Genomic DNA, 13,969 nt, shown 5'->3' with positions numbered 1-13,969 from the left:
CATGAGAGACTCTTGACCCTGGGAAAAAATACTGAGTGTTGCAGAAAGAGAAGTAGGTGGGGGGATGGGGCAACTGGGGGATGGGCATTAAAGAAGGCATGTGATGTGATGAGCACTGGGTGTAAATCTTACCATTTCAAATATTTTCCTGTTTAGGGTGGATTTCTTTGATGTATTAATGTGACAAATGACATTTATGGATATGTGGAATAAAACATCATCCTTGAAAAATGGGATTAAATAGATTTAATGATTATGTATTATCTGTAGAATCACAGTTGAATTTATCTTTTTTTTTCTTTTACAAATTTTGCAACTTGATACTTGAGAGAAATTGCCTGATGCTTTAGCCTGGTTTTATCGCATAAAGCTGATCTCACTGACAGAGTCGTGAGGAGTCGTTTATTTATTCAAAAAGATAATATAAAATCAGATGAGCATTGCTTGAAGTTAGATGAATTTCTCATATAAAATTATCTGAGTCTGCTATTTTCTTTATGTGCAGTTATTTAACCACTGCCTACATTTATTAAATACTTATAAGACTGCTCAAGTTTTTTATTTCCTTTTGGTAACTTTTATTGACTTTTTTCCTAAGATTTCTTCATTTAAATTTAGGCTTACCAATGGCTAGCAAGCAGTCAGTGATAATATTCTCTTATTATCTCTCTCATCTCTACTGCCTCTGTAGTAATTCCTCCCCCCACTTTTCTTTCATGTGTTATGTCTTCTTTCTGTGTTCCTGTCATTCTAGCAAAGATATTTCCTTTTTGGTACAAATTTAAGACTTTTTGTGAGGCAACAATTTTCTCGACAGAATGTGAGTATATGAATGTGGCGTAAATTCGTATTTTTCACTCACTCTCAATTTATTATAGTTCTCCAGATTCCATGTGAACTGTATGGAAATATAACTTGGCATTTAATTTCCAGAAACTACAGAGTTTAAAATATGGTCAATTTTCTTTAAAAGGAATTACAAACAATTCAGAACGATTACCTAATAACTCTTCAAGTTAAGGTTAAGGTTAACACAAATAGAAATAGAGATAATATCAGGTAAAGTGAAAGTAGAGAAATACCTTAGCGGTTTTCTGGTCCTCTCATAGCTGAACACTTGCCCTGGAAGACAATTACATAGAGTTAATTTTTTTCAGTCCTAAAGGTTATTAGATTTAGTGACACATATTACAGGGTTTTTTTAGAAATCAGACCAGAATAATGAATAATACTATTTATAGCAAATATCATTTGAGGACTAAAAAAATACTTCTTTATCAAAAAATAATCAGAATAATGAAAGACATAAATATATCTACTTCCTTTTCTTAGCTGTGCTTTCCTGTTAAAGCTGCCAACAACTACTTAAATACTGTGGTTACCATGATGTACTCAAGGTAAGAACAGCACATGGTCACAATATTTTCCAGGCTAGTAAAGTAGTAATGACTGAGAAATTAGAGGAAATAATGTACATTTTAAATTTCTGAATAAAAATGTCATTTGAAAAAAATAAGGAACTATGTGTTGTAACACTGCTTTTTATCTTAAATCCGTAGTTCTTACAAAAATTTTAATAGATCCACTCAACACTCCACCCCATATGAATTATATTCCTCATAAGCCCATGAAACTACATAATGCCTTTAGTTTTGTAAATAAAAAATTACATTTTTTCACAAAGGTATATTTTTAATTCTTAATTTAGACTTCTGCTTACCTTCAACTTCATAGTTTCCCTGTTCATACACCTAATATAAAGGAAAGAAGATCATTCTAATGAATGAACTCATCTGGTTTCAGATGAATAGTAGGATCATTTCATCCAATCAGTAACATCAATATGCTGTAAAGTTTAACTAAATTCATTCAATTTTAACATTAAAAGTCTAGTTTGAAGCATTTAAAATCATCAAACACTAAAATGTTGAAAATGCATCTTAATGGTTAATCCCAAATTAATGATTGAATTTATTAATATAAATATGAAAGAGAAGTGAATGAGATAGTTTCTTACCACTGCTGATTGAAATTGCTCTTGTTTGCATCTAATAGGAAAGTTCAGACCACGTAATCTCAATTAATTTGCCCTATCTGTAATGTTGATTTATAAATAAATTTAAGCTTTTTTTGGTCTTTGTAATTATAAAATTAAATCACACAAATCATTAAACTTGAAACATACATAGGCAATTAAATAATAATAATAATAATTTATCACTTGATATATAAATGAAAAGATACGAGAAAATGGATATAACAAAAAATAGAGCTTTTAAAACACTAATAAAGAATGGTAAAATAGCAAATTTGAAAATACTGATTAAATTTAAACATTCTCACAAACAATTGTATTACTAAAATAGGGTCAAACAATAAATGGAAAAATTCCAGTTTCATATGGTACTTAATGTATCCCCTCTCAATTTACATTTGTATTAACCATGATGACATATAATAAAGGAAAATCCAAATAAATGCAAGTGAAGACAAAGTGAAAATTCCTGAGGAAAATTTCTATTAACCACATCAATAATTGAAATTCAACTATAAGGTCCACACTTTCATTTATATTTAGGTAAGAGGTTCCAGTGTAGGTAAAGATGACTTTGATTTATTTCCATTGTTTCTTACTAACTTGAGATTGCAAGGGATATAATAACTAGAATACAAAGAAATCATACCTAATGTATGTTGGAGCTATCTTTCAAATCAGCTAGAGACAAATCTCAACTCCCAATTTACAGGTCCAACTCTACATTATCAGGATTTCTTATAATTTATATTTCTTATAAATTCTTGTAAGTAATTATAATTTAGCAACCATTTAGAGGCATTTATGTTTATAATAAAACAGAAAGTGGAAAGGAATTTTATAACATGTGTTGTATCCTAGCCCTCACAGTAGCATAAAGGGAAATAGTTGCATGAAAATGCAAAGATGAAAACAAGAGGTGACTTTTTAAATTGTTATCTTAGGAAGAGAAAGTTTATTAAGCTCTATCTATTCTCTAGTCTTGTCACAGGATCAAATGGTCAATCCACACCATTATTTAGATGCCTGGTATTTATAGCAAATAATTAGAGTTGAGGACTATATTTGAGAGATCAATGTTCAAAACATGTAAGTTGAAAGTAAAGAGAGCTAAGGACACCCCATGAGTGTTGAAAATCACCATCTCTGAATGAAAATATTCACAAAATATAATTATGGCAAGCAGATTCTAGGATGTCCTATGTTCATGCCCTATATGACTGCCCTCCCCTCTTGAGTGTGGGAAGGTTCTGTGCCTTAAATATGGCAGTGTTGATGTGATGTCACTCTCATGTTTATGTTATGCTGTTATATGCTTGGTCACATTAGTATGGATGAGAACAATGACTCTTCTTTGCTGGCTTTGAAAAATGAGCTGCCATGTTGTGAGTGAGCCAATGGAGAGGGACATATTCCAAGGAAATGTGGAAAGCCTCTAGGAGACGAGTGGCCCCTTGCCAAGAGCCAGGAAAAGAATGGGAGCACATTCCTCCAGATACAAGGAGATAAATTCTGCCAGCAACCTGAGGAAGCTTGGAAGCAGATCTTTACCCAAAAAGTTCCTGATGTGATGACAGCCATGAACGATACCTTGATTGCAACTTTGTGAGACACTGAAGCGGAGAACCCAGCTGAGATGTGTCCAGAACCCTAACCTATAGAAACTATGAGATAATATGTGTTGTTTTATTTATTTTTTTTTAAGATTTTATTTATTTAATTGAGAGAGAGAGAGAGAGAGCAAGCAGGGGGAGTAGCAGAGAGAAGCAGGCTTCCCGCTGAGCGGGGAGCCCGATGCGGGGCTTGATCCCAGGACCCTGTGATCATGACCTGAGCCGAAGGCAGACATTTAACCGACTGAGCCACCCAGGCGCCCCAATATGTGTTGTTTTAATCTATTATGTTTGTTTAATTTGTTTCACAGCAAGAGAAGAGCATTACAATGATAAAACCTTTACAAAATAAAATATCATAATGAAAGAGAAAGATTTTTTATGACTAAGTAATAATAGGATATAGATGAAAATTATTTCTGTAAGAAATAAGTGAATGTTTTAAAATATATGTAGTTGATTTTCTCCAAATATGAGAGGAGATGTTGCTTTTATGAAACAAAAGAAACCATTACAGTTTGACAAAAAGTTGAACAGCTTTAAAAAAAAAAAAGGAGATATGTAAAAGCTTGCCTAAAATTTTAAAAATATAAGAAAAATAAAATTCAGTAGATTTTCAAATATATTAAATGTTAATTAAATAAAAACAATCAGGACACTATAGAAATATAATCAATTTGTAAGCATAAATGCAAGGATATCTCATAATAGGCAGAAGGTTCTGGGCTTAAATGTGACCTGATTAGCTTATCTTTTAAAATTTCATTCATCTCCCACATTCCTTTTCCTTCCTACTCTGTTTTATTTTGTCACCAGTAGTTGTCATCTTCAGATTTATTGTATATTTTACTTATTCATTATGTTTTTTAACTCTCTACTGGAATAAAAGGACAATGATGCAGAATTTTGGTTTGTTTGTTCATTGATGTATCCCAAATATTTAAGCAGGGCATAACTCATCCTAAGTGCCCAAGAAATATTTATTCAATGAATGGAAAACAATAAACATGAAGAGAGAAAAGATTGGTCAATAATAATGAAACCAGAAGAGATAAGGGGCAAAAGAGAAAAAAAAAATTCATCATAGAAAACATCCATGAGTTTTCAGGAGTTGTTAGTCTATAGATCATCAAAACTCATTAATTTCCTATGAGCACCCATAGTGAGAACTTAAAAATAAGAGAATTTCTATGTAGATGATGAGGTTTGGAAGTTATTTTTCCTGTTACTTTTAAATGTTCAATTAGACTTTAATAAGCTTCTATTAAATTACTGGTTAAGATTGTATTCATTAACTAATACTGTTTGTTTATAATATAATAAATGCTAAAAACAAATACAGGATAATTATTAATAATATTTATCAAAATATTTTGGTTCTTATAAAATCGCTGATATAGTACTGATATTTTACTGATTTATATATTATACATTTTAGATTAGCTTTGATCTAATATTTATCAAGCCAGAGATTTGCTTATCTTTCATTACATTGCAATACATTTGGTTAATTCAATTTGATAATTTCATAGTTTGCATTTATTTGATGATTTGGAATAGTTATCTGAAGAAAAATTTTGTCTTCCTATTTGTTTTGATAGGAGCACATTCCATTCCAAGCTGTAAACACTTGAAATACAGCTGAACAGCTCACCTTCACATTGCTTCATGTTTTGTTTCATGTTGTCTGTTCCATTTCTTACTGGTTTTTAAATTATTTTTCTATTCCTTGGGAACATCTGATATTCTTTCTTTTCATGTTCTAAAATATATTCATTTGTCTAAGCAATAACTTTCGTTGGTTTGGAATATTTTCAATCTGAAGTTTAATTTAATTTTGATAACAGTAATTTGGAAACTACACTTATTTATAGTTAAATGTGCTTCTGCAAGTGTTCTCACATTCTAGGAAAGGAAAACACAGGAATTCAGGAAATATAATCATGCAACTGTGACATCTATTTAAGATAAAGTGTGATGACATAATATCTATTGTAAATTCCTCAAATACTCTAAAACTTACTAGTAGTTTATGTTAAATACCATGTTTAAAATGCAGTCGGCATGTTTCGTTTTGTTTTATTGACGGATATAAAACCTCAATCAAATGGCAAGATCTCATCATTTTTTCATGGCTGCATAATATTCCATGGTATATACATTCCACATCTCCCTTATCCATTTATCTATTGATGGACACTTAGGTTGCTTATAGATCTTGGCTATTGTAAATAATACTGCAATAAATATAGGGATGCATATATCTTTTCAAATTCATGTTTTTGTTTTCTCTGAGTAAATACACAGTTGTAGAATTATTGGATAATACCTAGAGTATTATGCTAAATGAAATGTCAGACTGAGAAAGGCAAATACCATATGATTTTACTCAAATGTGGAATTTAAAAACAAAACAAGGGCACCTGGGTGGCTCAGTCATTAAGCGTCTGCCTTCGGCTCAGGTCATGATCCCAGGGTCCTAGGATAGAGCCCGGTATCGGGCTCCCTGCTCAGTGAGAGGCCTGATTCTCCCTCTCCCACTCCCCCTGCTTGTGTTCCCTCTCTCACTGTGTCTCTCTCTGTCAAATAAATAAATAAAATCTCAAAATAAATAAATAAATAAATATTAGAAACAAAACAGATGAATAAACAAATAAACAAAAAGCAGACTAAGACCTATAATTACAGAGAACAAGCTGATGGTTGCCAGAAGGAAGGAGTAGAATAATGGGTAAAATGGGTGAAGGAGAGTAGGAGATACAGGGATCCAATTATGGAATGAATAAGTCACAAGAATAAAAGGCAAGCATATAGTCAATGATACTGTAATAGAGTGTATGATGACAGACAGTAGTTATACTTATAGTGAGCATAACATAAGGTATAGAGAAGTTGAATCATTATGCTGTACACCTGAAACAAATGTAACATTGTGTGCCAACTAAACTCAAATATAAAAATTAAAAAAAACTTCAATTGCATTTTTGATGTTACAAATAATGCATATAATTTTCTTCTATACTACTTTGTCATGTTTCAGTGGCTATAGATAGCTATACTCTTTACTTGTATTCATCAATGCAAATAATTCTATGAATGATCATATTTCTTAATTTATCAATGAACAGGTAATTTTTGATCATCCAGGATACTCAACACAAAGCATTAGATTTATGTAGAATAGAAAATAAATAAGATTTACTCCTACCATCAGTGATGTTCTGGTCTATCTGAAGACAACACAAATCTGGAATGTAATTGGTTATAAATTCCAAAAACATTCAGAGAATAGAGAAGCAAATCATGCAGTAGATATTTGAAGAGGTCATAGAGAATGAGGGACACCATTAGATTTTGAAGGCTAGATCATATTAAAATATGAAATGCAAAGAATGAAAGCAGGGAGCACATGTTTGTCCAAGGTGAGTTAAAATTGTTGATTGACCCTCCGAATGAAAATGTCCAACTTGGAGTTTTTGCCCAGCTAGCAAGTACATTATGGAGATAAATATGTATAAACACATATTATTGTGATATAGAAAAGAATTTCATATGGTACTGCATTCTTAAAAGAAACATAATTGATTTTGTAAATTTACCTTTCTTACAACTTTCCCCTGCCTTTGTCTCCCTTATTTTTGAAATAAAATGATGATATAGCTAGAAAATTAAGATTTTTGATGAAATTTATAATTAATTTCATTTGTAAGAAAAAATATAGACATTGGATCATAATTATTTATATAGATTTGAAATTTTATATTTATCTTTGAAAAATTAACATTAATTATGCAATCAACATTGATTTTATATACTTCCTACTATGCTTATTACATGTTCAGAGTTTTTAAGATTTATATAGTATTTTAAAACATTTTTAAGAAAGGTAACATATTTCAATTGTTTTGCTACTCAAGCCCAAAAGGACCAATGATTCCCTTAAGTACTTTAAGTATATGAAACTTTTTATTTTTTTACTTATCACCATAGTTGACACATAATTTTAATGTTGGAAAATCACCAGATTCACCAGAGAACACCTTTAAAAACTTAAGTCAAGATTTGGGCAATATAGTTAATATCTAACATATGATTTTACATGTCTTGATAATGTTTCTTTTCTTCAGATTTTATTTGAATAGAAAACTTACTGAATAAAGTAAAACCACCTTTGTTATACAAAAAGTATTGATGCATCATACTGGCTTTTGGTGTTATAATACATTACATGGTCTTATTTTCTAACATTTATCAAAGCCACACTGTTCTACATAACATTACTATATGAATCTTGACATCTGGTGGAACAAGTCTAGCCACTATACTCTTCTTCAAGACTATCATGGATATTCTTTGATCTTTTTGTTTGAGATTGCAATGAACCTACCTAGCAATTTGGAAAGATTTATCTTTTTTCACTTAAATTTATAAATACAGTATATACATATTTAAGTTATTAATTTATCTCAATAAGTTATATATATACTAATATAAAACTTGTGAAATTTTGTTGAACTTAGTCTACCATATTTACATCCCAGTATTATTTTATTTTATTTATTTATTTATTTATTTATTTATTTTAAGATTTTATTTATTTATTTATTTATTTGACAGAGAGAGACACAGCGAGAGAGGGAACACAAGCAGGGGGAGTGGGAGAGGGAGAAGCAGGCCTCCCGCCAACCAGGGAGCCTGATGCGGGGCTAAATCCCAGGATCCTGAGATCATGACCTGAGCCAAATGCAGATGCTTAACGACTGAGCCACCCAGGCACCCCCCAGTATTATTTTAAATGATACGTAATTTCCAATTAGATGTTGCTGACATAAAAGAAAATAAATGCATTGTATACATTGTTTGTTATCTAGCTACCAAGCTAAATTCCCTTATTCTTCTCCAGTTTCTATGGAGATTCTTTTGACATCTCAAGATACTATTATTATATTTTCATTTCTATGTATATGTATATTTAACCTTTTTTTTTACTTTTTTATTGTTATGTTGATCACCATACATCAATAGTTTTTGATGTAGGGTTCCATGATTAATTGTTTGTGCATAACACCCAGTGCTCCATGCAGAATGTGCCCTCTTTAATAACCATCACCAGGCTAACCCATCCTCCCACCCCCCTCCCCTCTAGAACCCTCAGTTTGTTTTTCAGAGTCCATTGTCTCTCATGGTTCATCTCCCCCTCTGATCTCCCCCCCTTCATTCTTCCCCTCCTACTATCTTCTTTCTTTTTTTTTTCTTAACATATATTGCATTATTTGTTTCAGAGGTACAGATCTGTGATTCAACAGTCTTGCACAATTCACAGTGCTCACCATAGCACATACACTCCCCAATGTCTATTACCCAGCCACCCCATCCCTCCCACCCCAACCCCCACTCCAGCAAACCTCAGTTTGTTTCCTGAGATTAAGAATTCCTCATATCAATGAAGTCATATGATACATGTCTTTCTCTGATTGACTTATTTCGTTCAGCATAACACCCTCCAGTTCCATCCACGTCATTGCAAATGGCAAAATCTCATTCCTTTTGATGGCTGCATAATATCCCATTGTATATATATACCACCTCTTCTTTATCCATTCATCTGTCGATGGACATCTTGGCTCTTTCCACAGTTTGGCTATTGTGGACATTGCTACTATAAACATCAGGGTGCACGTACCCCTTCAGATCCCTACATTTGTATCTTTGGGGTAAATACCCAGTAGTGCAATTGCTGGGTCGTATGGTAGCTCTATTTTCAACTTTTTGAGGAACCTCCATACGGTTTTCCGGAGCGGCTGCACCAGCTTACATTTCCACCAACAGTGTAGGAGGGCTCCCCTTTCTCCACATCCGTGCCAACATCTGTGGTTTCCGGACTTGTTAATTTTAGCCATTCTGACTGGTGTGAGGTGATATCTCATTGAGGTTTTGATTTGGATTTCCCTGATGCCGAGAGATGTTGAGCACTTTTTTCATGTGTCTGTTGGCCATTTGGATGTCTTCTTTGGAAAAATGTCTGTTCAAGTCTTCTGCCCATTTCTTGATTGGATCATTTGTTCTTTGGGTGTTGAGTTTGATAAGTTCTTTATAGATTTTGAATACTAGCCCTTTATCTGATATGTCATTTGCAAATATTTTCTCCCATTCTGTTGGTTGTCTTTGGTTTGTTTGACTGTTTCTTTTGCTGTGAAAAAGCTTTTTATCTTGATGAAGTCCCAATAGTTCATTTTTGCCCTTGCTTCCCTTGCCTTTGGCAGTGTTTCTAGGAAGAAGTTGCTGAGGCTGAGGTCGAAGAGGTCGCTGCCTGTGTTATCCTTTGGGATTCTGAGGGACTCCTGTCTCACATTTAGGTCTTTCAACCATTTGGAGTCTATTTTTGTTTGTGGTGTAAGGAAATGGTCCAGTTTCATTCTTCTGCATGTGGCTGTCCAATTTTCCCAACTCCATTTGTTGAAGAGACTGTTTTTTTTTTTTCCATTGGACATTCTTTCCTGCTTTGTCAAAGATTGGTTGACCATAGATTTGAGGGTCCATTTCTGGGCTCTCTATTCTGTTCCATTGATCTATGTGTCTGTTTTTGTGCCAGTACCATACTGTCTTGATGATGACAGCTTTGTAATAGAGCTGGAAGTCCGGGATTGTGATGCCGCCAGCTTTTCTTTTCTTTTTCATCATTCCTCTGGCTATTCACGGTCTTTTCTGGTTCCATACAAATTTTAGGATTATTTGTTCCATTTCTTTGAAAAAAGTGCATGGTATTTTGATAGGGATTGCATTGAATGTGTAGATTGCTCTAGGTAGCATTGACATCTTCACAATATTTGTTCTTCCAATCCATGAGCATGGAACATTTTTCCATTTCTTTGTGTCTTCCTCAATTTCTTTCATGAGTATTTTATAGTTTTCTGAGTACAGATCCTTTGCCTCATTGGTTAGATTTATTCCTAGGTATCTTATGGTTTTGGGTGCAATTGTAAATGGGATCGACCCCTTAATTTCTCTTTCTTCTGTCTTGTTGTTGGTGTCTAGGTATGCCACTGATTTCTGTGCATTGATTTTATATCCTGCTACTTTACTGAATTCCTGTATGACTTCTAGCAGTTTTGGGGTGAAGTCTTTTAGGTTTTCCACATAAAGTATCATATCACTTGCAAAGAGTGAGAGTTTGACTTCTTCTTTGCTGATTTGGATGCCTTTTATTCCTTTTTGTTGTCTGATTGCTGTGGCCAGGACTTCGAATACTATGTTGAATAGCAGTGGTGATAGTGGACATAACTGCTGCGTTCCTGACCTTAGGGGGAAAGCTCTCAATTTTTCCCCATTGAGAATGATATTCGCTGTGGGTTTTAATAGATGGCTTTTATGATATTGAGGTATGTACTCTCTATGCCTATGCTCTGAAGAGTTTTGATCAAGAAAGGATGTTGTACTTTGTCAAATGCTTTTTCTGCATCTATTGAGAGGATCATATGATTCTTGTTCTTTCTTTTGTTAATATTTCGTATCACATTGATTGATTTGTGGATGTTGAACCAACCTTGCAGCCCAGGGATAAATCCCACTTGGTTGTGGTGAATAATCCTTTTAATGTACTGTTGGATCCTATTGGCTAGTATTTTGGTGAGAATTTTTGCATCCATGTTCATCAAGGATATTGGTCTGTAATTCTCCTTTTTGATGGGGTCTTTGTCTGGCTTTGGGATCAAGGTAATGATGGGCTCTTAGAATGAGTTTGGAAGTTTTCCTTCCATTTATATTTTTTGGACCAGTTTCAGAAGAATAGGTATTAATTCTTCTTGAAATGTTTGGTAGAATTCCCCTGGGAAGCCATCTGGTCCTGGGCTTTTGTTTGTTGGGAGATTTTTGATGACTGCTTCAATTTCCTTAGTGGTTATAGGTCTGTTCAGGTTTTCTATTTCTTCCTGGTTCAGTTTTGGTAGCTAATACATCTCTAGGAATGCATCCATTTCTTCCAGGTTTTCTAATTTGCTGGCATAGAGTTGCTCGTAATATGTTCTTATAATTGTTTGTATTTCTTTGGTGTTGGTTGTGATCTCTCCTCTTTCATTCATGATTTTGTTGATTTGGGTCATTTCTCTTTTCTTTTTGATAATTCTGGCCAGGGGCTTATCTATCTTGTTAATTCTTTCAAAGAACCAGCTCCTAGTTTCGTTGATCTGTTCTACTGTTCTTTTGGTTTCTATTTCATTGATTTCTGCTCTGATCTTTATTATTTCTCTTCTCCTGTTGGGTTTAGGCTTTATTTGCTGTTCTCTATCCAGATCCTTTAGGTGTAGGGTTAGGTTGTGTACTTGAGACCTTTCTTGTTTCTTAAGAAAGGCTTGTGTTGCTAGATACTTTTCTCTTAGGACTGCCTTTGCTGCATCCCAAATATTTTGAACACTTGTGTTTTCATTTTCATTTGTTTCCATGAATTTTTTTTAATTCTTCTTTAATTTCCTGGTTGACCCATTCATTCTTTAATAGGATGCTCTTTAGCCTCCATGTATTTGAGTTCTTTCTGACTTTCCTTTGTGATTGAGTTCTAGTTTCAAAACATTGTGGTCTGAAAATAGGCAGGGAATGATTCCAATCTTTTGGTACTGGTTGAGATCTGATTTGTGACCTCAGATGTGATCTATTCTGGAGAATGTTCCATGGGCACTAGAGAAGAATGTGTATTCTGTTGCTTTGGGATGGAATGTTCTGAATATGTCTGTGAAGTCCATTTGGTCCAGTGTGTCATTTAAAGTCCTTATTTCCTTGTTGATCTTTTGTTTAGGTGATCTGTCCATTTCAGTGAGGGGGTTGTTAAAGTCCCCCACTATTATTGTATTGTTGTCAATGTGCTTCTTTGCTTTTGTTATTAATTGCCTTATATAATTGGCTGCTCCCATGTTAGGGGCATAGATATTTACAATTGTTAGATCTTCTTGTAGGATAGACCTTTTAAGTAGGATATAGTGTCCTTCCTCATCTCTTATTACAGTCTTTGGTTTAAATTCTAATTTGTCTGATATAAGGATTGCCACCCCAACATTTTTTCCTTGTCCATTAGCATGGGAAATGGTTTTCCACCCCCTCACTTTCAATCGGGGGTGTCTTTGGGTCTAAAATGACTCTCCTACAGACAGCGTATCTATGGGTCTTGTTTTTTAATCCAATCTGATAGCCTGTGTCTTTTGATTGGGGCATTTAGCCCATTTACATCCAGGGTAACTATTGAAAGATAGGAATTTAGTGCCATTGTATTGCCTGTAAGGTGACTGTTACTGTATATTGTCTGTGTTCCTTTCTGGTCTATGTTGCTTTTAGGCTCTTTCTTTGCTTAGAGGACCCCTTTCAATATTTCTTGTAGGGCTGGTTTTGTGTTTGCAAATTCCTTTAGTTTTTGTTTTTTTAATCTCTCCTTCTATTTTCAGTGACAGCCTAGCTGGATACGGTATTCTTGGCTGCATATTTTTCTCGTTTAGTGCTCTGAATATATCATGCCAGTCCTTTCTGGCCTGCCAGGTCTCTGTGGATAGGTCTGTTGCCAGTCTAATGTTTCTACCATTGTAGGTTACATATCTCTTCTCCTGAGCTGCCTTCAGGATTTTCTCTTTGTCTCTGAGACTCGTAAGTTTTACTATTAGATGTCAGGGTGTTGACCTATTTTTATTGATTTTGAGGGGGGTTCTCTGTGCCTCCTGGATTTTGATGCCTGTTTCCTTCCCCAAATTAGGCAAGTTCTCTGCTATAATTTTCTCCAATATTCCTTCTGCCCCTCTCTCTCTTTCTTCTTCTTCTGGGATCCCAATTATTCTAATGTTGTTTCGTCTTATGGTATCGCTTATCTCTCGAATTCTGCCCTCGTGATCCAGTAGTTGTTTATCTCTCTTTTTCTCAGCTTCTTTATTTTCCATCGTTTGGTCTTCTATATCCCTGATTCCCTCTTCTGCCTCATTTATCCTAGCAGTTAGTGCCCCCATTTTTGATTGCACCTCATTAATAGCCTTTTTGATTTTGACTTGGTTAGATTTTAGTTCTTTTATTTCTCCAGAAAGGTACTGATGTCTGTATTGAGTAGGTCCCTGGCAGTTGGTACTACCTCTTGTTCTTTTTGTTTAGGTGATTTTTTCCATCTTGTCATTTTGTCCAGAGGAGAATAGATGAATGACAGAATGAAATGCTAACAGGGTAACAACGTCCCCAGAAAATATACTCTAAACAAATCAGAAAAAAACTAAAGCTGGGGGAAAAGAAAGGGAAAGAAAGAAAAAAGAAATGAAAGAAGAAAAAAAAAAGATAAAAACAAAAAAGAAAGCAGAACAAA

At 33.9% G+C, this 13,969-nt stretch overlaps 1 long non-coding RNA gene across 1 annotated transcript in view; it reads right to left on the bottom strand.

The window, feature by feature from the left end:
* Positions 1–1,094: 1,094 nt before the first annotated feature.
* Positions 1,095–13,969, bottom strand: part of LOC116630246 — a 141,432-nt gene continuing 128,557 nt past the window's right edge. Inside the window, exons 3-4 of the long non-coding RNA XR_004298897.1 lie at positions 1,721–1,751; positions 1,095–1,122 (exon numbers count right to left, since the gene is read on the bottom strand). This is a non-coding gene — a long non-coding RNA (uncharacterized LOC116630246). The remainder of the gene's footprint in view (positions 1,123–1,720; positions 1,752–13,969) is intronic.

Source organism: Phoca vitulina, unplaced genomic scaffold (assembly GCF_004348235.1).
Source record: "Phoca vitulina isolate PV1807 unplaced genomic scaffold, GSC_HSeal_1.0 scaffold3, whole genome shotgun sequence".
Classification (NCBI taxonomy): domain Eukaryota; kingdom Metazoa; phylum Chordata; class Mammalia; order Carnivora; family Phocidae; genus Phoca; species Phoca vitulina.
Note: the sequence above shows the minus strand (reverse complement) of the source record. Positions and strands in the feature narration are given on the sequence as shown.